The sequence below is a fragment of the Balaenoptera borealis genome, assembly GCF_965194805.1.
Source record: "Balaenoptera borealis genome assembly, chromosome: 6".
Classification (NCBI taxonomy): Eukaryota; Metazoa; Chordata; class Mammalia; order Artiodactyla; family Balaenopteridae; genus Balaenoptera; species Balaenoptera borealis.
Genome location: NC_138863.1, coordinates 58,753,398 through 58,779,243, shown reverse-complemented (window position 1 = coordinate 58,779,243; position 25,846 = coordinate 58,753,398). Strand labels below are relative to the sequence as shown.

Here is a 25,846-nt window from a genome sequence, read left to right as displayed (position 1 = left end):
GAGCATTTAATCCATTCACATTTAAGGTAATTATCAATATGTATGCTCCTATGACCATTTTCTTAATTGGTTTGGGTTTGTTTTTGTAGGTCCTTTTCTTCTCTTGTGTTTCCCACTTAGAGAAGTTCCTTTAGCATTTGTTGTAGAGCTGGTTTGGTGGTGGTGAATTCTCTTAGCTTTTGCTTGTCTGTAAAGCTTTTCATTTCTCCTTCGAATCTGAATGAGATCCTTGCTGGGTAGAGTAATCTTGGTTGTAGGTTCTTCCCTTTGATCACTTTAAATATATTGTGCCACTCCCTTCTGGCTTGTAGAGTTTCTGTTGAGAAATAGCTGTTAACCTTATGGGAGTTCCCTTGTATGTTATTTGTCGTTTTTCCCTTGTTGGTTTCAATAATTTTTCTTTGTCTTTAATTTTTTTCAATTTGCTTACTTTGTGTCTCGGCATTTTTCTCCTTGGGTTTATCCTGCATGGGACTCTCTGTGCTTCCTGGACTTGGGTGGCTATTTCCTTTCCCATGTTAGGGAAATTTTCGACTATAATCTCTTCAAATATTTTCTCGGGTCCTTTCTCTCTCTCTCTTCTCCTTCTGGGACCTCTATAATGTGAATGCGTTTAGAGGTGCATTTAATATTGTCCCAGAGATCTCTTAGGCTATTTTCATTTCTTTTCATTCTTTTTTCTTTATTCTGTTGTGTGGCAGTGAATTCCACCATCCTGTCTTCCAGGTCACTTATCTGTTCTTCTACCTCAGTTTTTCTGCTATTGATTCCTTCTAGTGTATTTTTCATTTCAGTTATTGTATTGTTCATCTCTGTTTGTTTGTTCTTTAGTTCTTCTAGGTGTTTGTTCTTTAATTCTTCTAGGTCTTTGTTAAACATTTCTTGCATCTTCTCAGTCTTTGCCTCCATTCTTTTTCCGAGGTCATGGGTCATCTTCACTATCATTATTCTGAATTCTTTTTCTGGAAGGTTGCCTATCTCCACTTCATTTAATTGTTTTTCTGGGGTTTTATCTTGTTCCTTCATCTGGTACATAGTCCTCTGCCTTTTCATTTTGTCTATATTTCTGTGAATGTGGTTTTCCTTCCACAGGCTGCAGAATTGTGATTCTTGTTGCTTCTGCTGTCTACTGTCTGGTGGATGAGGAACTTGTGCAAGCTTCCTGATGGGAGGGACTGGTGATGGGTAGAGCTGGGTGTTGCTCAGGTGGGCAGAGCTCAGTAAAAGTTTAATCAGCTTGTCTGCTGATGGGTGGGGCTGGGTTCCCTCCCTGTTGGTTGTTTGGCCTGAAGCGACCCAGCACTGGAGCCTACCTGGCTCTTTGGTGGGGCTAATGGCAGACTCTGGGGGGGCTCACGCCAAGGAGTACTTCCCAGAACTTCTGCTGCCAGTGTTGTTGCCCCCACAGTGAGCCACAGCCACCCCCTGCCTCTGCGGGAGACCCTCCAACACTAGCAGGTAGGTCTGGTTCAGTCTCCTATGGGGTCACTGCTCCTTCCCCTTGGTCCTGATGCACACACTACTTTGTGTGTGCCCTCCAAGAGTGGAGTCTCTGTATCCCCCAGTCCTGTCAGAGTCCTGCAGTCAAATCCCACTAGCCTTCAAAGTCTCATTCTCTGGGAATTCCTCCTCCTGTTGCCAGACCCTCAGCTTGGGAAGTCTGATATGGGGCTCAGAACCTTCACTCCAGTGGGTGGACTTCTGTGGTATAATTGTTCTCCAGTTTGTGAGTCACCCACCCAGCAGTTATGAGATTTGATTTTATTGTGATTGCGCCCCTCCTACCATCTCATTGTGGCTTCTCCTTTGTCTTTGGATGTGGGATATCTTTTTTGGTGAGTTCCAGTGTATTCCTGTCGATGATTGTTCAGCAGTTAGTTGTGATTCTGGTGCTCTCACAGGAGGGAACGAGTGCACGTCCTTCAACTCTGCCATCTTGAACCAATCTCTGAAGCATTCCATATTTTAAAAAATTTCCTGGGTTCCAAGACATATTTATTTTGGTAGGTCTGAGGTGGAGCCCAGGAATCTGCATGTAATAACCACCCCAGGTGATTCTGGTGCAGATGATCCTTAACTTTCATTGTGAGAAACACTGCAAATCTCACTCAGAAAAAGCAGAGAAACACATGTGAATGTGAGGCAGTAAGGCTGAACCAATTGCACAGGAGTTGTACCTTCTTTGGATCCCAGTGGTTCAGTAAATAAAGCTTTTGAACAGCACGTGTATTCTGCCTAGTTCTAAACTTATTTGTGCACTTGCCTCCACCCCCAAAAGACTGTAAGCTCCCTGAAACACAGGAATTATGTGGTATACTGACAGTTGTATCTTCAGCTAGGCTCACCCCCTGCCTTCTTATTGAGAATATGCTCAGTAATATTTGTTAAATGAATGAAGACAATAAGGGTAAAAATGTAATTCAAAGAGTGTGATTGAAACAGAGAGGGGTTTAGTCTTGGCCTCCTTTCACCCACCAGCTAGCTATGAGACCTAGAGTCACTTTATCTCCTGATGTCTCAGCCCTGCATTTGTTACATGTGAGATCAGTTTCTTCCTCCTTCATAGGGCTGCTGTGGGGTAAAAGTGATATAATGTATGTGAAACTTTCCTTGAAATTGCAGAGCCACTTGTTTCAATTTTTTAGAGTGTGACTGTCTTTTTTTCTAACCTCATTTTTCCTGTGAATGAGTGCAAGTTTATATGACTGGGGCAAAGTACACAACATTCACTTCTGGCCATTATGGGGAAGCAAATTCTATTATTTGGAATTTAAAAGAACTACATGACTTTTCCAACTTCAAGGAGAGTAAAAAATAAATTCGATACTAAAAATTTGTAATGTAAATGGAATAACTGCCCCACAAATAATGGGCAGTACAAAGGAAGGGAGGTACACAGGAGCAAATTAACTATTCACATTGATGTTTGATTCTGAGATGGGGACTTTCAGATACCTGTGTTTAATGAAATGATCTCTGAATTTTAGTGGCTCCCCTAAGATCACCATAAAAGGTAACAGTTATCTGATAAGATGAGCTGAAAAGTACAAGTATATAACATCCCTTTCAAAACCTCAAGGTAGAGATTATGATTACCCCTCAAGCTGTAAAGAACCAAAGAATTGAAAGAAACTAGGTCACTTACAAGAGGTGATGTGCCCTGGGTAGTAAATGCTGGTCCAGGACTGGAGCCAGTTTATATCCCAATGAGGAAAAAGATAATGTAGTGAGTTTTCCATGAAGCTATATTTATTCAATTGAGCCTACTGTCTTTTATGTATGTATGTATTTATTATTTTAGTAACTTTAAAAAATTAAAGTATAGTTGATTTACAATATTTTATTAGTTTCAGGTGTACAGCATAGTGATTCAGTATTTTTGCAGATTATAGTCCATTATAGGTTATTACAAGATAATGGCTATACATCCCTGTGTTACAGAGTAAATTCTTATTACCTATTTTATACATAGTAGTTTGTGTCTGTTAACCCATACCCCTAATTTGTCCCTCTCCCCTTACCTCTCCCCTTTGGTAACCACAAGTTTGTTTTCTATATCTGTGAGTCTGTTTCTGTTTTGCATATATATTCATTTGTATTAGGTTTTAGATTCCACATGTAAGTGATATCAGACAGTATTTGTCTTTCTCTGACTTATTTCACTAAGCATAGTATTCTCTAGGTCCATCCACATTTCCACAAATGGCAAAATTTCATTCTTTTTTATGGCTGGGTAGTATTCCATTGTGTGTGTGTGTGTGTGTGTGTGTGTGTGTGTGTGTGTGTGTGTGTGTGTTTAGCACATCTTCTTAATCCAGTCATCTGTTGATGGGCTCTTGGGTTGCTTCTATACCTTGGCTATTGTAAATAGTATTGTTACGAACATTAGGGTGCATATATCTTTTTGAATTAGCGTTTTTGTTTTTTCTGGGTAAATGCCCAGGAGTGGAATTGCTGGATCATATGGTAGTTCCATTTTTAGTTTTTTAAATTTTTTTCAGTAGATCTTTATTGGAGTATAATTGCTTCACAATATTGTGTTAGTTTCTGTGGCCCAACAAAGCAAATCAACCATATGCATACACATGTCCCCATATCCCCTCCCTCTTGAGCCTCCCTCCCATCCTCCCTATAGCACCCCTCTAGGTCATCACAAAGCACTGAACCCATCTCCCTGTGCCATGCTGCTGCTTCCCACCAGCCAACTATTTTACATTTGGTAGTGTATATATGTTGATGCTACTCTCACTTCACCCCAGCTTTGCCCTCCCACCCCATGTCCTCAAGTCCATTCTCTATGTCTACCTCTTTATTCCTACCCTGCAACTAGGTTCATCAGACCATTTTTTTTTTTAGATTCTATATATATGTGTTAGCATACGGTATTTGCTTTTTCTCTTTCTTACTTCACACTGTATGACAGACTGTAGGTATATCCACCTCACTACAAATAACTCAATTTTGTTTCTTTTTATGGCTGAGTAATATTCCATTGTATATATGTGCCACATCTTCTTTATCCATTCATCTGTCGATGGACATTTAGGTTGCTTCCATGTCCTGGCTATTGTAAATAGAGCTGCAATGAACATTGTGGTACATGTCTCTTTTTGAATTTTGGTTTTCTCAGGATATATGCCCAGTAGTGGGATTGCTGGGTCATATGGTAGGTCTGTTTTTAGTTTTTTAAGGAACCTCCATACTGTTCTCCGTAGTGGTTGTTATCAATTTACATTCCTACCAACAGTGCAGGAGGTTTCCTTTTTTACCACACCCTTTCCAGCATTTATTGTTTCTAGATTTTTTGATAATGACCATTCTGACCGGCGTGAGGTGATACCTCATCGCAGTTTTGATTTACATTTCTCTAATAATTAGTGATGCTGAGCATCTTTTCATGTGCCTCTTGGCCATCTGTATGTCTTCTTGGAGAGATGTCTATTTAGGTCTTCTGCCCATGTTTTAACTGGATTGTTTGTTTTTTTGATATTGAGCTCCATGAGCTTTTTGTATATTTTGGAGATTAATCCTTTGTCTGTTGTTTCATTTGCAAATGTTTTCTCCCATTCTGAAGGTTGTCTTTTTGTCTTGTCTTTGGTTTTCTTTGCTGTGCAAGAGCTTTTAAGTTTAATTAAGTCCCATTTGTTTATTTTTCTTTATACTTCTGTTACTCTAGGAGGTGGGTCAAAAAAGTTCTTGCTGTGGTTTATGTCAAGGAGTGTTTTTCCTGTGTTTTCCTCTAAGAGTTTTATAGTGTCTGATCTTACATTTAAATCTTTATTCCATTTGGAGTTTATTTTTGTGTATGGTGTTCGGTAGTGTTCTCATTTCATTCTTTTACATGTGAGATTTCCATGAAGCTATATTTATTCAATTTTTCCCAGCACCACTTATTGAAGAGGCTGTCTTTTCTCCATTGTATGTTCTTGCCTCCTTTGTTGTAAATTAGGTGCCCATATGCATGTGGGTTTATCTCTGGGCATTTTATCCTGTACCATTGATCTATATTCTGTTTTTGTGCCAGTACCATACTTTCTTGATTACTGTAGCTTTGTGGTATAGTTTGAAGTCGGCAAGCCTGATTCCTCCAGCTCCGTTTTTCTTTCTCAAGATTGCTTTGGCTATTCGGCGTCTTTTGTGTTTCCATACGAATTGTAAGATTTTTTGTTCTAATTCTGTGAAGAATGCCATTGGTAATTTGATAGGGATTGCATTGAATCTGTAGATTGCTTTGGGTAGTATAGTCATTTTCACAATATTGATTCTTCCAATCCAAGAACATGGTATATTTCTCCATCTATTTATGTCATCTTTGATTTCTTTCACCAGTGTTTTATAGTTTTCTGAGTATAAGTCTTTTGCCTCCTTAGGCAGGTTTATTCCTAGGTATTTTATTCTTTTTGTTGCAGTGGTAAATGGAAGTGTTTGCTTAATTTCTCTTTCTGATTTTTCATTGTTGGTATATAGGAATGCCAGAGATTTCTGTGCATTAATTTTATATCCTGCAACCTTAACCAAATTCATTTAGTTCTAGTAGTTCTCTGGTGGCATCCTTAGGATTTTCTATGTATAGTATCATGTCATCTGCAAACAGTGACAGTTTTACTCCTTTTCCAATTTGTATTCCTTTTATTTCTTTTTCTTCTCTGATTGCTGTGGCTAGAACTTCCAAAATTATGTTGAATAAGAATGGTAATAGTCTTGTTCCTGATCTTAGTGGAAATGCTTTCAGTTTTTCACCATTGAGTGTGATGCTTGCTGTGGGTTTGTCATACATGGCCTTTATTATGTTGAGGTAGGTTCCCTCTATGCCCATTTTCTGGAGAGTTTTTATTGTAAATGGGTGTTGAATTTTGTCAAAAGCTTTTTCTGCATCTATTGAGATGATCATACGGTTTTTATTCTTCAATTTGTTAATATGGTCTGTCACATTGATCGATTTGCATGTATTGAAGAATCCTTGCATCCCTGGGATACATCCCACTTGATCGTGGTGTATGATCCTTTTAATGTGCTGTTGGAATTTGTTTGCTAGTATTTTGTTGAGGATTTTTGCATCTATATACATCAGTGATATTGGTCTATAATTTTCTTTTTTAGTGATATCTTTTTCTGGTTTTGGTATCAGGGTGATGGTAGCTTCGTAGAATGAAATTGTGAGTGTTCCTTCCTCTGCAATTTTTTGGAAGAGTTTGAGAAAGATCGGTGTTAGCTCTTCTCTAAATGTTTGATAGAATTCGCCTGTGAAGCCATCTGGTCATGGACTTTTGTTTGTTGGAAGATTTTTAATTACACTTTCAATTTCATTACTTGTGATAGGTCTGCTTATATTTTCTAATTCTTCCTGGTTCAATCTTGGAAAATTGTACCTTTCCATGAATTTGTCCATTTCTTCGTGGTTGTCCATTTTATTGGCATATAGTTGTGTGTAGTAGTCTCTTAAAATCCTTTGTATTTCTGCAGTGTCAGTTGTGATTTCTCCTTTTTCATTTCTAATTTTATTGATTTGAGTCCTCTCCCTGTTTTTCTTGATGAGTCTGGCTAAGGGTTTATCAATTTTGTTTATCTTCTCAAAGAACCAGCTTTTAGTTTTATTGATCTTTGCTTTTGTAGTCTTTGTTTCTGTTTTGTTTATTTCTGATCTTTATGATTTGTTTCCTTCTACCGACTTTGGGTTTTCTTTGTTCTTCTTTCTCTAGTTGTTTTAAGTGTAGGGTTAGATTGTTTATTTGAGATTTTTCTTGTTTCTTGAGGTGAGATTGAATTGCTATAAACTTCCCTCTTAGAACTGCTTTTGCTGTGTCCCACAGGTTTTGGGTTGTCGTGTTTTCATTGTCATTTGTTTCTGTGTATTTTTTTATTTCTTCTTTGATTTCTTCAGTGATCTCTTGGTTATTTAGTAGCACACTGTTTAGCCTCCATGTATTTGTGTTTTTTACAGTTTTTTTCCTGTAATTGATTTCCAATCTCATAGCGTTGTGGTCAGAGAAGATGCTTGATATGATTTCAGTTTCCTTAAATTTTCTGAGGCTTGACTTGTGACCCAAGATGTGATCTATCTTGGAGAATGTTCCATGTTCACTTGAGAAGAGAGTGTATTCTGCCACTTTTGAGTGGAATGTTCTATAAATATCAATTAGATCTATCTGATCTATTGTGTCATTTAAAGCTTGTGTTTCCTTATTTATTTTCTGTTTGGATGATCTGTCCGTTGGTGTAGGTGGGGTGTAAAAGTCCCCTACTATTATTGTGTTATTGTTGATTTCTCCTTTCATGGTCGTTAGCATTTGCCTTATGTATTGAGGTGCTCCTATGTTGGGTGCATGAACATTTATTAATGTTACATCTTCTTCTTGGACTGATCCTTTGATTATTATGTAGTGTCCCTCCTTATCTCTTGTAACAGGCTTTATTTTAAAGTCTATTTTATCTCATATAAGTATTGCTACTCCAGCTATCTTTTGATTTCCATTTGTATGGAATATCTTTTTCCATCCCTTCACTTTCAGTCTGTATGTGTCCCTAGGTCTGAAGTGGGTCTCTTGTAGACAGCATGTATAAGGGTCTTGTTTTTGTATCCATTCAGTGACTCTGTGTCTTTTGGTGGGACATTTAATCCATTTACATTCGAGGTTATTATCGATATGTATGTTCCTATTACCATTTTCTTAATTTTGGGGGGTTTGTTTTTGTGGGTCTTTTTCTTCTCTTGTGTTTCCCACTTAGAGAAGTTTCTTTAGCATTTGTTGTAGAGCTGGTTTGGTGGTGCTGAATTCTCTTAGCTTTTGTTTGTCTGAAAAGCTTTTGACTTCTCCATTGAATCTAAATGAGATCCTTGCTGGGTAATCTTGGTTGTAGGTTTTTCTCTTTCATCACTTTAAGTATATCCTGCCACTCCCTTCTGGCCTGCAGAGTTTCTGCTGAAAAATCAGCTGATAACTTTATGGGAATTCCTTTGTGTGTTATTTTTTGTTTTTCCCTTGCTGCTTTTAATATTTTTTCTTTGAATTTAACTTTTATTAGTTTGATTAATATGTGTGTTGGTGTGTTTTCCCTAGGTTTATCCTGTATGGGACTCTCTGTGCTTCCTGGACTTGGGTGACTATTTCCTTTCCCGTGTTAGGGAAGTTTTCAACTATAATCTCTTCAAATATTTTCTCAGACTGTTTCTTTTTCTCTTCTTCTTCTGGGACCCCTATAATTCGAATGTTGGTGCAATTAGTGTTGTCCCAGAGGTCTCTGAGATTATCTTCAATTCTTTTCATTCTTTTTTCTTTATTCTGCTCCTCAGCAGTTATTTCCATCATTTTGTCTTCCAGCTCACTTATTTGTTCTTCTGCCTCAGTTTTTCTGTTATTGATTCCTTCTAGTGTATTTTTCATTTCAGTTATTGTGTTGTTCACCTGTGTTTGTTTGTTCTTTATTTCTTCTACATCTTTGTTAAACATTTCTTGTATTTTCTCAATCTGTGCTTCCATTCTATTTCCTAGATTCTGGATCATCTTTACTATCATTACTCTGAATCCTTTTTCAGGTAGATTGCCTATTTCCTCTTCATTTATTTGATCTTGGAGGTTTTTACCTTGCTCCTTCATCTGTGACATTTTTTTGCCATCTAATTTTTTTAATGAGTGGGATTGTGTTCCTGTCTTACTGGTTGTTTAGCCTGAGGCTTCCAACACTGGAGTTTGTAGGCTATTGGGTAGAGCTGGGTCTTGGTGCTGAGATGAGGAACTCCATGAGACCTCACTCTGATGAGTATTCCCTTGGGTCTGAGGTTCTCTGTTAGTCCAGTGGTTTGGACTCGGAGCTCCCACTGCCGGAGCTTTGACCCAACCGTGGGCTCGAGAACCAAGGTCCCGCAAGCTGTGTGGGGCGGCAAAAAAAGAAACAATATCAAAGTAAAAAATAAAATTAGACTAGGAAACTATCAGATATGTTAGAAAGAATGTAAAAATAAAAATATAGACGAATCAACAACTGGAAAGTTCATTAGTACCACAATAGCAAAAAAGAGGAGGAGGGAAAAGAAAAGAAAAAAAAAATGGGGGGAAAAGGCCTTGGCTGTGGAGGGCAGGGCCTAAGCAAGGTCGAGTTTTGGGCTGTGGGCAGGGCCAATGCTCAGGACCCACAGGGCTGCAAAAGGCCCTGGGGACTGTGAGGGTTTGGGCTTAGGCTCAAGGAACAGAAGGGGCCCAGGTGTGACCCCCAGCCCTGGTCTCAGAGGGCAGGGGACCTCACTTGGGGCCCAGTAGGTTTCCTGGACTGGAGTGGGCAGGGCATACGCCCTCCTATCCTGCTCCTCTGGTCTAGGAGGGCCCCTCCTGCCTCCCTCTCCTGATCTCCTGGGCCTCCCTCCTATGCCCCCAGGACCAGTGTGGCCAGGGGAGAGGGGGAGGGCTTGGAGGGCAGGGGACTGGCCTGGGATCTCAGCAGGCTCCCTGTGCCCAAGTGGGCAGGGCAGTTGCCCTCCCTCCTCTCCTGTTCCTCAGGATGGCTCTTCCTGCCTGCCTCTCCTGATCACCCTGACCTCCATCCTATGCCCTCAAGTACCCACACGGCCTGGAGGGGGCCTTGGAGGGCCGGGGATCAACCTGGGAGCTCCGCAGGCTCCCTGGGCCCAAATGGGCGGGGCAATCGCCTTCGCTCCTCTCCCACTCTTCCCGGAGAGTTCCTCCCACCTGCCTCTCCTGATCTCCCCAGCCTCAGGGATGCCAATCCTGTCTGGCCTCCACTTCTCCTCCCCCCTCAGTCCCCCTACATCCTACTTGTTCACTTTGGGGTTCCTCCTGCCTCCTTGGGCATCAGAGTTCCCCACCAGCGGCCGGCAGGCGCCCTAGTTGTGGCGAGACTCTAACTCTGTGTCTTCCCACACTGCCATCTTGACTCCACCTCCATTTTTAGTTTTTTGAGGAACCTTCATACTGTTTTCCATAGTGGCTGCACCAATTTACATTCCTACCAACAGTGTACAAGGGTTCCCTTTTCTCCACATACTCTCCAACATTTGTTGTTTGTAGACTTTTTGGTGATAGCCATTCTGACAGGTGTGAGGTGATACCTCATTGTGGTTTTGATTTGCATTTCTCTAGTAATTAGTGGTGTTGAACATTTTTTCTTGTGCCGGTTAGCCATCTGTATGTCTTTTTTGGAAAAATATTCAGATCTTTCCGTTTTTTGATTGGGTGTTTGTTTTTCTGATATTGAATTGTATTAGCTGTTTACATATTTGGGATATTAATCCCTTGTCAGTCACATCATTTGCAAATATTTTCTCCCATTCCATAGGTTGCTTTTTTGTTGTGTCCTTTGCTGTGCAAAAGCTTTTAAATTTAATTAGGTCTCATTTGTTTTTGCTATAATTTATATGGCAAAGAGTGTTCTGCCTCTGTTCTCTTCTAGTTTTATGATTTTCATTCTTACATTTAGGTTTTTAAACCATTTTGAGTTTATTGTTTTATTTGGTGTGAGGGGATACTCTAATCTCATTGGTGGCTGTCCAGTTTTCCCAGCACCACTTGTTGAAGAGGTTGTCTTTTCTCCACTGTATATTCTTGCCTTCTTTGTTTTAGATTAATTGACCATAAGTGCATGGGTTTATTTCTGGGCTCTATACTGTTCCATTGATCCACGGGTCTGTTTTTGTGCCAGTACCATACTTTTTTGATTACTGTAGCTATGTGGTATAATCTGAAATCTGGGAGGGTTATGCCTCCAGCTTTGTTCTTTTTCCTCAAGATTGTTTTTGGGGTCTTTTGTGGTTTCATACGAATTTTAGGATTATTTGTTCTACTTCTGTGAAAAATGTCATGCGTATTTTGATAGAGATTGCATTTAATCTGTAGATTGCTTTGGGCAGAATGGCCATTTTAACAGTATTCTTCCAATCCAAGAGCATGGGATATCTTTCCTCTTTGTATCATCTTCAATTTCCTTCATCAAAACTTTTCAGAGTATAAGTCTTTCACCTCCTTGGTTAAGTTTATTCCTTGGTTAAGTTTATTCCTAGGTATTTTATTCTTTTTGGTGAGATTTTAAATGGGATTTTTTTTTTTTTTTTTACTTTCTCTTTCTGATATTTTGTTATTAGTGTATAGAAATGTAACAGATTTTTGTACATTAATCTTGTATCCTGTGACCTTGCTGAATTCATTTATTAGTTCTAATGGTTTTTGGGTGGAAGCTTTAGGGTTTTCTATACAGAGTATCATGTCATCTGCAAATAGTGACAGTTTTACTTTTTTCCCTTCCAATTTGGATACCTTTTATTTCTTTTTCATGTCTGATTGTTGTGGCTAGGACTTCCGATTCTTTTTTAAAAAGAAGTGGTGAGAGTGGGCATCCTTATCTTTTTCCTGAGTTTAGTGGGAAGGCTATCATCTTTTCATCATTGTGTATGATGTTGGTTGTGGGTTTGTTGTAAATAGCCTTTATTATTTTGAGATATGTTCCTGTTATACCCACTTTGATGAGAGTTTTTATCATGAATGGATGTTGGGTTTTATCAAGTGCTTTTTCTTGTCTATTGAGATGATCATGTGATTTTTATCCTTCCTTTTGTTATTGTGGTATATCATGTTGGTTGATTTGGGAATATTGACCCTGGAATAAATCTAACTTGATCATGGTGTATGATCCTTTTAATGTATTGTTGGATTTAGTTTGCTAATATTTAGTTGAGGATTTTTGCATCTATATTCATCAAAGATATTGGCCTGTAATTTTCTTTTTTTGTAGTGTGTTTGGTTTTGGTATCAGGGCAGTAGTGGCCTCATGGAATGAATTTGGGTGTGTTCCATACTCTTCAACTTTTTTGGAATAGTTTGAGAAGGATATGTATTAGTTCTTCTTTATATTTTGGTGGAATTACTGGTGATGCTGTCCCATCCTGGACATTTGTTTGCTGGGAGTTTTTGAATTACAAATTCAATTTCACTTCTAGTGATCAGTATGTTCAAATTGTCTGTTTCCTCTTGATTCAGTCTTGGCAAGCCATATGTTTCTAGAAATTTGTCCATTTCTTCTAGGTTGTCCAATTTGTTGGCATGTAACTGTTTGTAGTATTCTGTTATGATTTTTTATATCTCTGTAGTATCGGTTGTAATTTCTCTTCTTATTCTGTTTGAGTCCTCTTTTCTTCCTGGTGAGCCTGGCTAAAGGTTTTTCAATTTTGTTTATCTTTTCAAAAACCCAGCTCTTGGTTTCACTGATCTTTTCTATTGTTTTCTATCTCTGTTTATTTATTTCCTCTCTGATCTTTATTATTTCCTTCCTTTTGCTGACTTTGGGCTTTGTTTTTTATTTTTCTAATTCTTTTAGGTGGTAGTTTAGGTTGATTATTTGAGATTTTTCTTTTTTATTTAGGACGGCCTATATTGCTATAAACTTTCCTCTTAGAACTGCTTTTGCTGCATCCCATAGATTTTGGAAAGCTGTGTTTCCATTTTCATTTGTCTTGGGGTATTTTCTGATTTCCTCTTTGATTTCATTGACCCATTGGTTTTTTAGTAGCATGTAGTTTAGTCCCCACATGTTTGTTCTTTTTCCATTTTTCTTTATGTAGTTTATTTCTAGTTTCATACCATTGTAGTCAGAAAAAATGCTTGATATAATTTCTGTCCTCTTAAATTTGTTGAGGCTTGTTTCGTGCCCTAGTATCCCAGTATGTTCTTCAGGATAGTATGTGGTCTATCTTGGAGAACGTTGCATATGCAGTTGAAAAGATGTGTATTCTGCTGTTTGGGGATGAAATGTCTTGTAGATAAATCTATTCAATCCAACTGGTCTATTTTTTTTTTTTATCGAATGGTTTTTATTTGCTTAAGTACCCCTACATTTTTTTTTAACATCTTTATTGGAGTGTAATTGGTTTACAATGGTGTGTTAGTTTCTGCTTTATAACAAAGTGAATCAGTTATACATATACATATATCCCCATATCTCTTCCCTCTTGTGTCTCCCTCCCTCCCACCCTCCCTATCCCACCCCTCTAGGTGGTCACAAAGCACCGAGCTGATCTCCCTGCCAACTGGTCTATTGTGTCATTTAAGCACTGTTGCCTTATTGATTTTCTGTCTGAATGATCTGTCCATTGATCTAAGTGGAGTCTTAAAGTCCCCTACTATTATTGTATTATTGTCAGTTTCTCCCTTTATGTCTGTTAATATTTGCTTTATGTGCTCCTATATTGGGTGCATATATGTTAAGAAGTGTAATGTTCTCTTCTTGTATTGATCCCTTTATCATTATATAATGCTCTTCTTTGTCTTTTGTTATAGCCTTTGTTTTAAAGTCTATTTTGTCTGATATGAGTATTGCTACCCCTGCTTTCTTGTCATTTCCATTTGTGTGAAATATCTTTTTCCATCCCCTCACTTTCAGTCTATGTGTGTCTTTAGCCCTGAAGTAAGTCTCTTGTAGGCAGCATGTTGAAGGGTCTTTTTTTTTTTTTTTTTAATCCAGTCAGTCACCATATGTCTTTTGATTGGAGCATTTAGTCTGTTGATATTTAAAGTAATTGTTGATAGGAATGTACTTATTGCCATTTTATTATTTGTTTTCAACTTGTTTTTGTAGTTCTTTTCTGTTCATTTCTTCTTCTTTTTGTTTTTTCCCTTGTGGTTTGATGAATTTCTTTAGTAGTATGCTTCTGTTCCTTTCTTTTTGTTTTTTGTGTATCCATTGTAGGTTTTTCATTTGTGGTTACCATGGGGTTCATATATGTTGACCCATAATTATATCTACTTGATATAAACTTATGGTCATTTAAGTTCAAACACATTCTAAAACATCTACATTTTTTACTCTCCTTCCCCACATTTTGCTTTTTTTAATGTCATCTTCGTGCTTATCCCTTTAACAGTTTGTTGTAGTTATAGTTGCTTTTACAGTTTTTTGTGTTATAATCTACATACTGGCTTATTCAAGTAATCTTCAATTCTTGCTATATATCTGCCTTTCCTAATGGGATTTACCCTTTCCTCTAGATTCTTCTTTTCCATTTAGAGAAGATCCTTCAAGGTTTCTTTTAGGGTAGGTTTAGTATTGCTGAATTCTTTTAGTTTTTGCTTGTCTGAGAAGTTCTTTATCTCTCCTTCTATTCTAAAGGATAATCTTGCTGGGTAGAGTATCCTAGGTTGCAGGTTTTTCCCTTTCAGGAGTTTGAATATATCATGCCACTCCCTTCTGGCCTGCAAAGTGTCTGCAGAGAAATCAGCTGATAACCTTATGGAAATTCCCTTGTACATGACTCTTTGGTTTTCTCTTGCTCCCTTTAGAATTCTCTTTATCTTTAATTTTTGCCATTTTAACTATGATATGTCTTGATGTGGGTCTATTTGGTATCATCTTGTTTGGGACCCTCTGTGCCTCCTGTAACTAGATATATGTTTCCTTTTTTAGTTTTAGGAAGTTTTCAGCCATAATGTCTTCAAATACATTTTCTATACCCTTCTCTGTCTTCTTCTGGAACCCTTATAGTGTGAATGTTGGTGGGTTTAATATTATTCCAGAGATCTCATATGTTACTTTTGTTTTTTTTCTTCTTCATTTGTTTTTCTGTCTGCTATTCTGATTGGGTGATTTTCATTATTTTATCTTCCAAATCACTTATGTGTTTTTCTGTGTCATTTAGTCTGCTATTCATAGCTTCTAGAGTGTTTTTTATTTCAGATATTGAATTATCTATTTTTGATTGGGTCTTTTATATTTTCTAGTTCCTTGTTAAAATGATCTATGTTTAGATCAATTCTCTTCCCTAATTCGATTAGCATTTTTATTACTAATGTTTTGAACTTTTTTTTTTAAAGGGACGACATATATTCCTTTTCCAAACGTTACAGTAAAACCAGGTGGAAGAAAATGGTTTTAGCAGTTAGAAAAAAAAAAAGTACACATCTGGAGTGTGGCCATTAAAAGTCATTTACAACACTGGGAGGGGAAAAAAAAAGACAAGAAGTTGTTTCACATTACAGACCTCCCCACCACCCCAAAGCTTAATACTTGCTTACCAAGTCAAAAAGGAGACAGTTGATTCACAAGCTGGAGGTTTGAACTTGAGTGAGGCATTTATAAAAACCCAGACAGGGGCAGTGTCCTCCCCAGCCCAGGGGCCACTAGGCACAGCACAAGAGACTACAAACTCAGCAGGGGAAGGCTGGACACTCAGGGTTTGGGAGTGTAGGCACCCCCACCTCTGACTCAGGGATTTGGGGAGTAAGCAAAACCTGCCTGGAAAAGAATTGGGGATGAAAACGAGCAATTGCCTTCTGCATGGATGGGGACAGGGAAGGAGGTAGGGCCAGGAGCAGGAGCATTTCACATCACTAACCTAACTTAGGAAACTGCAAGGGACCATCTTCAACTGGCCTTAAGAGGAAGACCAGATGGATGATTGGAGAATCCACAAGAGGGAGAAGAGGAGAGGGAACGTGGCTAGGGGGCAACAGCCCCTTCCCTTCTGGACACAGGAAGTCAGCCAGGGCACCAGGTCCAGGCAGTGACCACAAGGACAGGGCAGTTTCTGCAGCTTAGAGATCACCCACCTGCCCCCACCCAGCTACTCATTCTGCCCATCCGCTGGTGTAGGGCCACTCTCCGGCCCGAGCAGTGGATGGCTCTGTGCCTGGGGCCCTGCCTCTTCTGTGTCTCCTCCCTTGGAGGCAGCACCAATCTCTGCCCCTTTGGCCTGGGGCTCCTGGCTCTCGGGTAGCGGTAGCCTTCCCTCCCTGGGCAGTGCCTTCCTCGCTGCAGGCACTGACTCCCCCCGCTCCTGCCCTTCCTCTGTGGGTGACGAGGCAGACAGATCATCCCCCCCCCGCTTCCGATTTCTCCTGAAGGCCAGGCCACTCAATTTGGAAGGCTTCTTGAAAGAGAATGTCTTCTTCTTCTTGGGGGTCTCCTCCCCCTTGGCCTCAGCGCCCTGGCTAGGGGGTGCTAGCTTGATGGCAATGCCAGTGGCCCCAGCTGCCTCCTCTGTTCCATTCATGGGGGAGGGGGCGACTCCCCTTCACCTTTGGGGGATAAGTCTCCACTGCTTTTCACACGGCCGTTCTTGTGGCCGTTCTCCTGTCCATTGACCTTTGTGGGGGGAGTGCCTGCTGCCTCCTTGGCGGTCACATTGCCCTGGGGAGCCTTGGAGCTCTGGCTGCCCATGGTGGGGTTCTGCTGGAGGGGCGCCTGGAGCCAGCCTGGGCTTGTGCCACAGGGGATAGTTCGGTCAGGTGGGCCTCACCGGCGGAGGGGGGAGGATGAGGTGGGACTCGTGGCTGAGGGAGGGGGCCCCACTCCATGCCCCCCCCCACCGACTAGCTGTGCCGGCCCCACTCTGTGCCAGAATGCCACCCTGTTTTGAATTTTTTATCTGGTAAATTGTTTATTTCTGTTTCATTATTTATTTTTTCAGGGGTTTTCTCTTGTTCTTTCAATTGAGAGTAGTTCCTCTTCCTTTTCATTTTACTTAACTTTCTCTGTCTATGAATTTAGGTAAACCGTTACCTATTGTGGTCTTAAAGAGGTTTTCTCATGTGGGAGCCCCCCTATGCAGAGCGCGTGTGCCCAGTGCCTTTGGTGGGAAGGCTGGAAGTTATGTGTATGCCAATCATGTCTTTCCTCAGGTTGTGCTGGCTGCTTTCACCTTGGTAGGGAGTGTGGCTGGTGATGGAGGAGCTAGAGCCTGTGCACAGTTTGAGGTGGGACTTCCTCTCTGCTCGCTGGCTGTCATCATCCTGGCAGGGGCAGGGTCTGATCCCTAGTTGCTGGAGCAGAAGCCCTGAGGGTCAGGCTTGCACTGGCTCTGTTCCCTTTAAGTGTGTATTTTTCCTTCTCCCACACTGGGACCTTTGCCCCAAAGGAGGGGAGTGCTGAAGCAAGTGGGGCTTGTGCTCTTATAGAGGACCAGTGTGTTGCCTGTGTAGAAGTCTGCAGCTCTGCTCGATGCAGCCCATGGTTGCATCTTTTCCCTGGTCTTGGCTGCCCCAGATCTAGTGCTGTGCTGCCATGGAGTGAGTGGGACTGGAGCGGGGCCAGAGCATTGGCTCAGCTTGGGCTGGGGCATGCAGTGAGGCAGCTGTGGAAAATCTGGACGGCCACGTTGCTGTCAGAAGTTTGAGCTGCTTCTGGAGTGCTGCTTTGAGTGAGCACCAACTGTGGCTGCCACCGCCCCACCTGGACTATGTCCTGGGCTGCCTCTGAGTCCTTAGCTCAAGTCTTTACCCATGTCCTGACCACCCTAGATCCAGTGCCACACTGTGGAGTGGAGTGAGGAGGGTCGAGGTGTTTGCTTGAGTCTGTCTTTTTTTCTAAGATTAGGTCTTCCCTTGCTTTGGCTTATTAAAATGTCCTTGCTTCTATGAAATATCAGTATTTTTTAGAACTGGCAAAGAAAAAGTGGGCAATGATATTATGTCTCCTCATTCAAATTTATTTACTCAGCCTTGAGTTTGACTTCTGGATCCATTCAAGATAAGTGGCTTGAGGTAAATTTCTAATTTTGATTTCACCACATGTAAAGTCACAGAGATTCATAATAACATATGTAATATTTGCAAATAACATATGTAATATTTGCAAAGACCTTAGCACACTTTGTAGTATATAGTAGATGATCAATAATTTGTGGTAGTTATATGAAAAATAAAGACAATAGATAAATGTCATCATCCAGATAAGTAAATTAAGAAGAGTGTCTTGATGGTATAAACTTACCATGTTTATTCTACTGTGTTAGCTAAGTTTTTCCATTTTTCCACGGTGGCTTCATTTGGGACCTATCCATGCTTTTGGCTCCAAGAGTACGTCTAAGCAGTAAGCATCAAGGGGGAATTTTCCTTTCATGCACACAGCCAACCAAACAGACCTGTGTTAGTTGTGAGGAGCATTCCAGAACCAGTGGTAGAATGAGGTTGTGCCTACTGGCTGAAGTTCTTTTTGGATCTAAAATTTAAACTCACCTCTTTGGTTCTAGGACTAGTATTTCCTATTGTACAATGCAGATCTTTGTATTTCCAATGCTTAATAAATCATAGTTTTTTAAAATTAATTAATTAATTAATTTTTGGCCACGTTGGATCTTCATTGCTGTGCGTGGGCTTTCTCCAGTTGAGGTGAGCGGGGGCTACTCTTCGTTGCGGTGCGTGGGCTTCTCATTGCAGTGGCTTCTCTTGTTGCGGAGCATGGGCTCTAGGCGCGCGGGTTTCAGTAGTTGCAGCACACAGGCTTCAGTAGTTGCAGCATGCGGGCTCAGTAGTTGTGGTTCATGGGCTGTAGAGCGCAGGCTCAGTAGTTTCAGTGCACGTGGCATGTGGGATCTTCCCGGACCAGGGCTCGAACCCGTGTCCCCTGCATTGGCAGGCAGATTCTTAACCACTGCGCCACCAGGGAAGTCCAATAAATCATAGTTTATCAGTGTTTGTTGATGATTTAAATGAATAAATGTGAAAATGCACCTAGGGGAATACAATAGCTCCATAAAGCATTAGGGTTTTCTCAATTATCTGCTGCTATTCGTTTCAGGGACCTATCTGAAATAGATAGCATTTTGACAGGTGACCTTTAACTTACTAACTTAAGAAAACAGAAAACAGGAAAAGGGTGGGAATTACTCTTGACTAAAACACATTTGTGTTAAGTCCATGATGGGTATTACAGGTATTCTGACAGGCATCTTCCTGGTCAAGATTTAAGTTAAATTTGAGCTTGATGTCTAATAACATCCAGACTTGTTTCCCAGGCACCTCAAAAGTCGAACATGTTTTCCTAGATAGGTGACATTGTGGGGCCTTTAACTGACTCTAATGCAATATGGGCAGTGCAATGACTGAATGATTTTAGAAATATTGATATCTATAGGCCACTCTATTAGTAGAGAGGAGGCAAACACTTTTGCTGTCTCATATTTATCTGGGATTCTCATGTCACTCTTACGGAAAGCTTGTGGCTTAAAGTTTTTAAGACATCCACTTTGTTCAGGTTCTGCCTCAGAAGCTAGGGAGGGCCATAATGCAAGGACAGATCCAGGTTTTGTGAGGCCTGAAGCTTTAGACAGTTTAGGGTGCTCTATTGTTAAAAAAAAAAAACCCTATATAATCATTAATTTAAATATTTGATATAAAAGTGAGTAATTAGAAGGGATCAGTCCTTGCAAGTGGAGGTCACAAAGCTGGTTTCATTAGCTTCCTGTAAATGTGCCTCTGTAATAATGGAAGCAACATTTTAAGACAAAGGGATTTGTGATAGAATGTTGATGGGTGGGGCATTTCCAAACATTTACCAGTAAGAGACACATGTATATGCTAAATGTAGCTCCAGAGATAGACATTAAGTGCCAAGTGCTCAGAGTGGAGCGAAGCCGGATTGTAGGGAAGACAGCAGAGAAGGGGCCACTGTAAATTATGCATCCAGGAAGCCTTCAGTTAATTGGAATGCTTAGGGAACTGGGAATCCTTGCGTTGACTTTTCAAATTAATCAAAAACAACAACAAAAAAACCCCATCATTTATTGACCATCAAAACTTTTTAAAAATACAGTCTTTTCTTTTTTCCAATTTTCCTGTAGGTTTAAGAATTAAAAAAAAAAAATCAATCAATGTAATTTACCCACTGAGTTTAAGGAGAAAAGAAACCAAATAATTACTTAGAGGGGGAAAATAAAGTATTCACTTCCAGCCTTAATAGAAAGTCCTCTGTTGTTTGGGTGACTGAAGTAGCACCCGTGCCTGGTGGGAACAGGAATGCTGGCCTCCTTAACTGCCTCTCAGAGATCATTTGACCGGTAGAATTATGGTGGGGACATTGGTTTAATTGTGGTGTAGCTGTAAGTGTTCAATAAAAATTTCTTGAATGGATGAATGAACCAAATGAATGGTTCCAGTTTGAACAGATAAGGATAGTTTTGAAAGCATTTTTTATTCCTAAGAATTCTGTAATTAAATTTTATCAGACTCTTTTGAATGCACTGAAAATTCCTTCCTGAATATGGCCTAGGTTTGACAGCAAAAGGATTAGGAAATGGAACTTTCACTGAGCGCCTGACATATGCCGATATTTTGCTGATGTCTGTATATTTATTTAAGCCTTGTAATCATTTTGCAGTGGAGGAAAACTAGATCTCAGGACTAAAATAACTTGTTGGTGGCCTTCCAGGGAGCAAGTGGCAGAGCTAGGATTCAGATCCAAGTTTGTGTGTCCAGGGTTCATTCTCTGACTCTGTAACTTGTCATTTGACCTTTCTTTCCAGCAAATTTGAAAGACACATGAAACAGAGACTTTAGCTAGAGGTAGGAAGGATTATAAAGAAGGGAGTGTGGTGTGGTGCAGAATAATGCTGCTTAGCCATCGATAGTATGTTACTTGGGGTCTTAAATTACCCATCTGTAAGATCAGAGGACTGGAGTTGATGACCTCTGAGTGGGGTGACCACATGGCCCAGTTTGCCAAGGCAGCCCTGATTTATACCAGTTGTACCAAGGTGACTATGATTAGCATTCCCTTCCACTTTCAAAAGTGTTCCACTGTGGATCATAAAGTCTAAGGCTGCCCTATATATGAGATTGATTCCAGGTCTTAATTTCTATGATTTCAAATTGAATCTAATAATTTCTTTTATTACTGAAGCAATAGGAATTTTCATTTCCCAGGCCCGTGAGGTGTGAGGGACTGACAGCACATCAAGTGACCTCTCTCTAGAGTTTGCTTTACATTTCTGATACAGATATTTTTTCTGCTATTGCCCCTTTCCTTTAAAAGTACACTAGTTAGGGACTTCCCTCATGGTGCAGTGGTTAAGAATCCGCCTGCCAGTGCAGGGGACATGGGTTCGATCCCTGGTCCAGGAAGATCCCACATGCCTTGGAGCAACTAAGCCCGTGTGCCACAAGGACTGAGCCCACGTGCCACAACTACTGAAACCTGTGCACCTAGATCCCTGCTCTGCAACAAGAGAAGCCACTGCAATGAGAAGCCTGTGCTCCACAATGAAGAGTAGCCCCTGCTCGCCGCAACTAGAGAAAGCCCGCATGCAGCAACGAAGACCCAATGCAGCCAAAAATAAATAGTTATAAAAAAAATAGTACACTAGTTCATCCCCTTCTGGTCAGTTTGGTTCCAGTTAATTTGGGATCATTATATAAATATTTATTTCTACTAATAGTGGCCATCACTTATTGAGTGCTTAGAGTAAATCATTATTCTAAGCACTGATTACATTATCTCATTTAATGCACTTACTAATACTATAAGATAGTTTCTTACTTTCTAGATAAGGAAACTGAGGCTTAGAGCAATTAAGTGACTTGAAGGAAGAGGTGAAAGCAGGTATTCCTAATCTCTTAACCATTATACTATAGTAAGGTATGTATACAAACACAGAGCAGATAATTTAAAAAACTATCAGAGTTGGAGACACAATGGTGGGTAGAAGGACTTGAGCTCACCTCCTCTCATGAAAACACCAAAATCACAACTGACTGCTGAACAACCATTAACAAAAAAGACTCAAACCTAGCAAAAAAGATATTCTTTCCAAAGACAAAGAAGAAGCCACAAGGAGACAGTAGGAGGGGTGCTTTTGCAATATAATCAAAACCCATACCTGCTGGGTGGGTGACCCACAAACTGTAAAATAATTATATCACAGAGGTTCTCCCACAGGCATGAGAGTTCTGAGCCCCATGTCAGGCTCCCCAGCCTGGGGGTCTGGCATCAGGAGGAGGAACCCCCAGAGCATTTGGTTTTGAAGGCTGGCAGGGTTTGAGTGCAGGAGCTCCACAGGACAAGGGGAAACAGAGATTCCACTCTTGGAGAGCACACACAGGGTTTCATGTGCACTGGGACCCAAGGCAAAGCTGTGATACCATAGGAGCCTGGGGCAGACCTACCTGCAAGTCTTCGAGGGTCTCCTGGGGAGGCAGGGGTCAACTGTGGCTCACTGGGGGGCAAGGACACCGGTGGCGGACGCCCCAGGGAATACTCATCAGCGTGAGCTCTCCCAGAGGTTGCCATTTTGGCACTGAGACCTGGCCCCACCCAACAGCCTGCAGGCTCCAGTGCTGGGACACCTCAGGCCAGACAACCAGCAGGGTGGGAACACAGCCCCACCCATCAGCAGACAGGCTGCCTAAAGTCATCCTGAGTTAACAGCTGCCTGACACGGCTCTGCCCACCAGAGTGACAAGACCCACCTCCACCCACCAGTGGGCAGGCACCAGTCCCTCCCACCAGCAAGCCTGCACAAGCCCCTGGACCAACTTCACCCACCAGGGCACAGACACCAGAACCAAGAAGAATTACAATCCTGCAGCCTGAGGAAGAGAGACCACAAACACAGAAAGTTAGACAAAATGAGACAGCAGAGAAATATGTTGCAGATGAAGGAACAAGATAAAACCCCAGAAGAACAACTAAGTGAAATGGAGATAAGCAATCTACCTGAAAAAGAATTCAGAGTAATGATAGTAGATATGATCCAAGGTCTCAGAAAAAGAATGGAGCCACCAACTGAGAGGATACAAGACATGTTTCATAAAGAGCTAGAAGCTTTAAAGAACGAGCAAACAGAGATGAGCAATACAGTAACTGAAATGAAAAACACACTAGAAGGAATCAAAGCAGAATAAATGAGGCAGAACAATAAATAAGTGAGTTGGAAGACAGATTGGTAGAAATCACTGCTGTGGAACAGAATAAAGAAAAAAAGAATGAAAAGAAGTGAGAACAGTCCAAGAGAACTCTGGGACAACATTAAATGTACCAACATTCACATTAGAGAGGTCCCAGAAGAAGACAGAGAGAGAGGGCCTGAGAAAATATTGAAGAGATAATAGCCGAAAACTTCGCTAATATGGGAAAGGAAACACTCACGCAAATCCAGGAAGCACAGAGAGGCCCATAGAGGATAAACCCAAGGAGGAACACACTGAGACACATATTAATCAAACTGACAAAAATTAAAGACAGAGAAAATATTAAAAGCAACAAGGGGAAAGCAACATAACATACAAGGGAATCCCTGTAAGGTTATCAGCTGATTTTTCAGCAGAAACTCCACAGGCCAGAAGGGAGTGGAAAAATATATTTAAAGTGATGAAAGGGAAAAACCTTCAACCAAGAATACTCTACCCAGCGAGGCTCTCGTTCAGATTTTATGGAGAAAATCAAAAACTTTACAGACTAGCAAAAGCTAGAGAATTCAGCACCACCAAACCAGCTTTACAAGAAATGCTAAAGAGGGACTTTCCTGGTGGCGCAGTGGTTAAGAATCTGCCTGCCAATTCAGGGGACACGGGTTCGAGCCCTGGTCTGGGAAGATCCCACATGCCACAGAGCAACTAAGCCTGTGCGCCACAACTGCTGAACCTGTGCTCTAGAGCCCGCGAGCCACAACTGCTGAGCCCGCGTGCCACAACTACTAGAGCCCATGCTCTGCAACAAGAGAAGCCACTTCAATGAGAAGCCCACGCACCACAACGAAGAGTAGCCCCTGCTCACCACAACTAGAGAAAGCCCGTGTGCACCAATGAAGACCTGACACAGCCAAAAATAAAAATAAATAAATTTATAAAAAATAAATAAAGAAATGCTAAAGAAACGTCTCTAAAAACCTTGCCGATAATCAAGTGTTCATAAAGACATGCAGCAAGAGGATGTCACATATGCTGCAGCACAGTAGAAATCAGTGCATCACCTATTAAAGTTGACCCGTCAATTCCATTCCTACACACTTATAGACACTAGCAAAATTCTTGCACATGTACACCAGGAGACAAGTATACAATTATTTATAACAGCATTATTTGTAATAAATAAAAAGACTGAAAGCAACCTGAAATTTCCATCAACAGTGAAATGAATAAATAAATGTGATATAGTCATAGCATGGACTAACAAATACCTGTGGACAGCAGCATGAAGAAGTCTCAGTAATTTTTTTTTCTTTTTTTAATTTATTTTTGGCTGCATTGGGTCTTTGCTGCTGCGTGTGGGCTTTCTCTAGTTGCGGCAAGTGGGGGCTACTCTTCGTTGCGGTGCGTGGGCCTCTCATTGCGGTGGCTTCTCTTGTTGCAGAGCACGGGCTCTAGGCATGTGGGCTTCAGTAGCTGTGGGGCACGGGCTCAGTAATTGTGGCTCGTGGGCTCTAGAGCGCAGGCTCAGTAGTTGTGGCACACGGGCTTATTTGCTCCGTGGCATGTGGGATCTTTCCGGACCAGGGATTGAACCTGTGTCCCCTGCATTGGCAGGTGGATTCTTAACCACTGCGCCACCAGGGAAGTCCCTCAGTAATGTTGAGGGGGGTAAAGTAAGTCCCTGAAAAATATATTCAAGCAGTCAGCAAAAGATGAGATTTTGAAAACTGAGGAGTAAGTTAGACCAAGAGAAGAGAGGACATCGTAGTCATAGAGACAAGGAACAGCAGATGCATACCACCTCCCCCATTGCATGTGTCCCTAATGCGGAATTCTGGTATACCTGAATTCACTTCTGGATACCTTTTTTTGAACCCTGAGAAATTCTGTAAGTGAATTAATTGCTGTTGGGAATAATTGCAGGAGAAGACTGAGGTTGGAAAGCCAATAAAAGAGATAAAGCAGTTAGGAAAGGAGTAGAGATGTTTACAATTAATTCCTGTCTAGGAAGCCAGGTGGGGGAAATTAAATCTTGTGCTTCTGCCTGCCCTCCAGTGGCGTCCCCAAGGAGGAAAGGGGCAAAGGTCAATGTCAGTTATGCTTCAGTGTCAAGATTACCAAGACTGAAGGAAGCTACACTAACTTGGAGATTGGAGAGGGATTTTAAAAGTCAAAGACAGCTAACTTAAGGTTTTCTCTGCGCTTTTTCCATCTCAAGCACTTAAGTAGGTTACAGCGTCTCTGAGATCACAATGGGAATGATCAATGGAGTTTTTAAAAGAGAATTTTTGTGTCCAGAAAGAAAGGTTATTGTAGTAGAGCTTAGTACTGAATTTATTGAAGCTATAAATTAAGAATCTGTTTTTACAAATGTTTAAGTTCAGTTTTCAAATCATTTTTTTTTTTTTTTTTTTAGAAATACAGTAATTGTCCAAAAAAACCCCCCAAAACAGAAAAACTATCAGACCTCCTAAATTCCCATTGGCCTTTCCTTATTTATCAGCGTCAGTGATAATCTTTGTAATTACATCTTCCATTGCTTCCACCATCCATCACTTACTTCAGAGTAGAAGAAGCATTTGCCTCAAGTACGCAGACTACAGATTTTGACTAAAACGCAAGTTCTCAGGAAATCAAGGGGATTAGAAAGTGGATGCGCTGAATATTTACTTACTTTGTGGACCTTCTTCTTCTTCTTTTTTTTTTGAGTTTGTCTTTCTTTACCAGAG

General features: G+C 40.8%; 1 protein-coding gene and 1 pseudogene across 13 annotated transcripts in view; one reads left to right on the top strand and one right to left on the bottom strand.

Moving 5' to 3' along the window:
- The window catches only part of LOC309631404 (uncharacterized protein), a 126,514-nt gene that overhangs the window by 48,866 nt on the left and 51,802 nt on the right, over positions 1-25,846 (top strand). The window lies entirely within an intron of this gene.
- Positions 1,799-25,801, bottom strand: LOC309631406 (MARCKS-related protein pseudogene; annotated as a pseudogene). The gene has a single exon. The product of its transcript is annotated as an MARCKS-related protein pseudogene (transcript).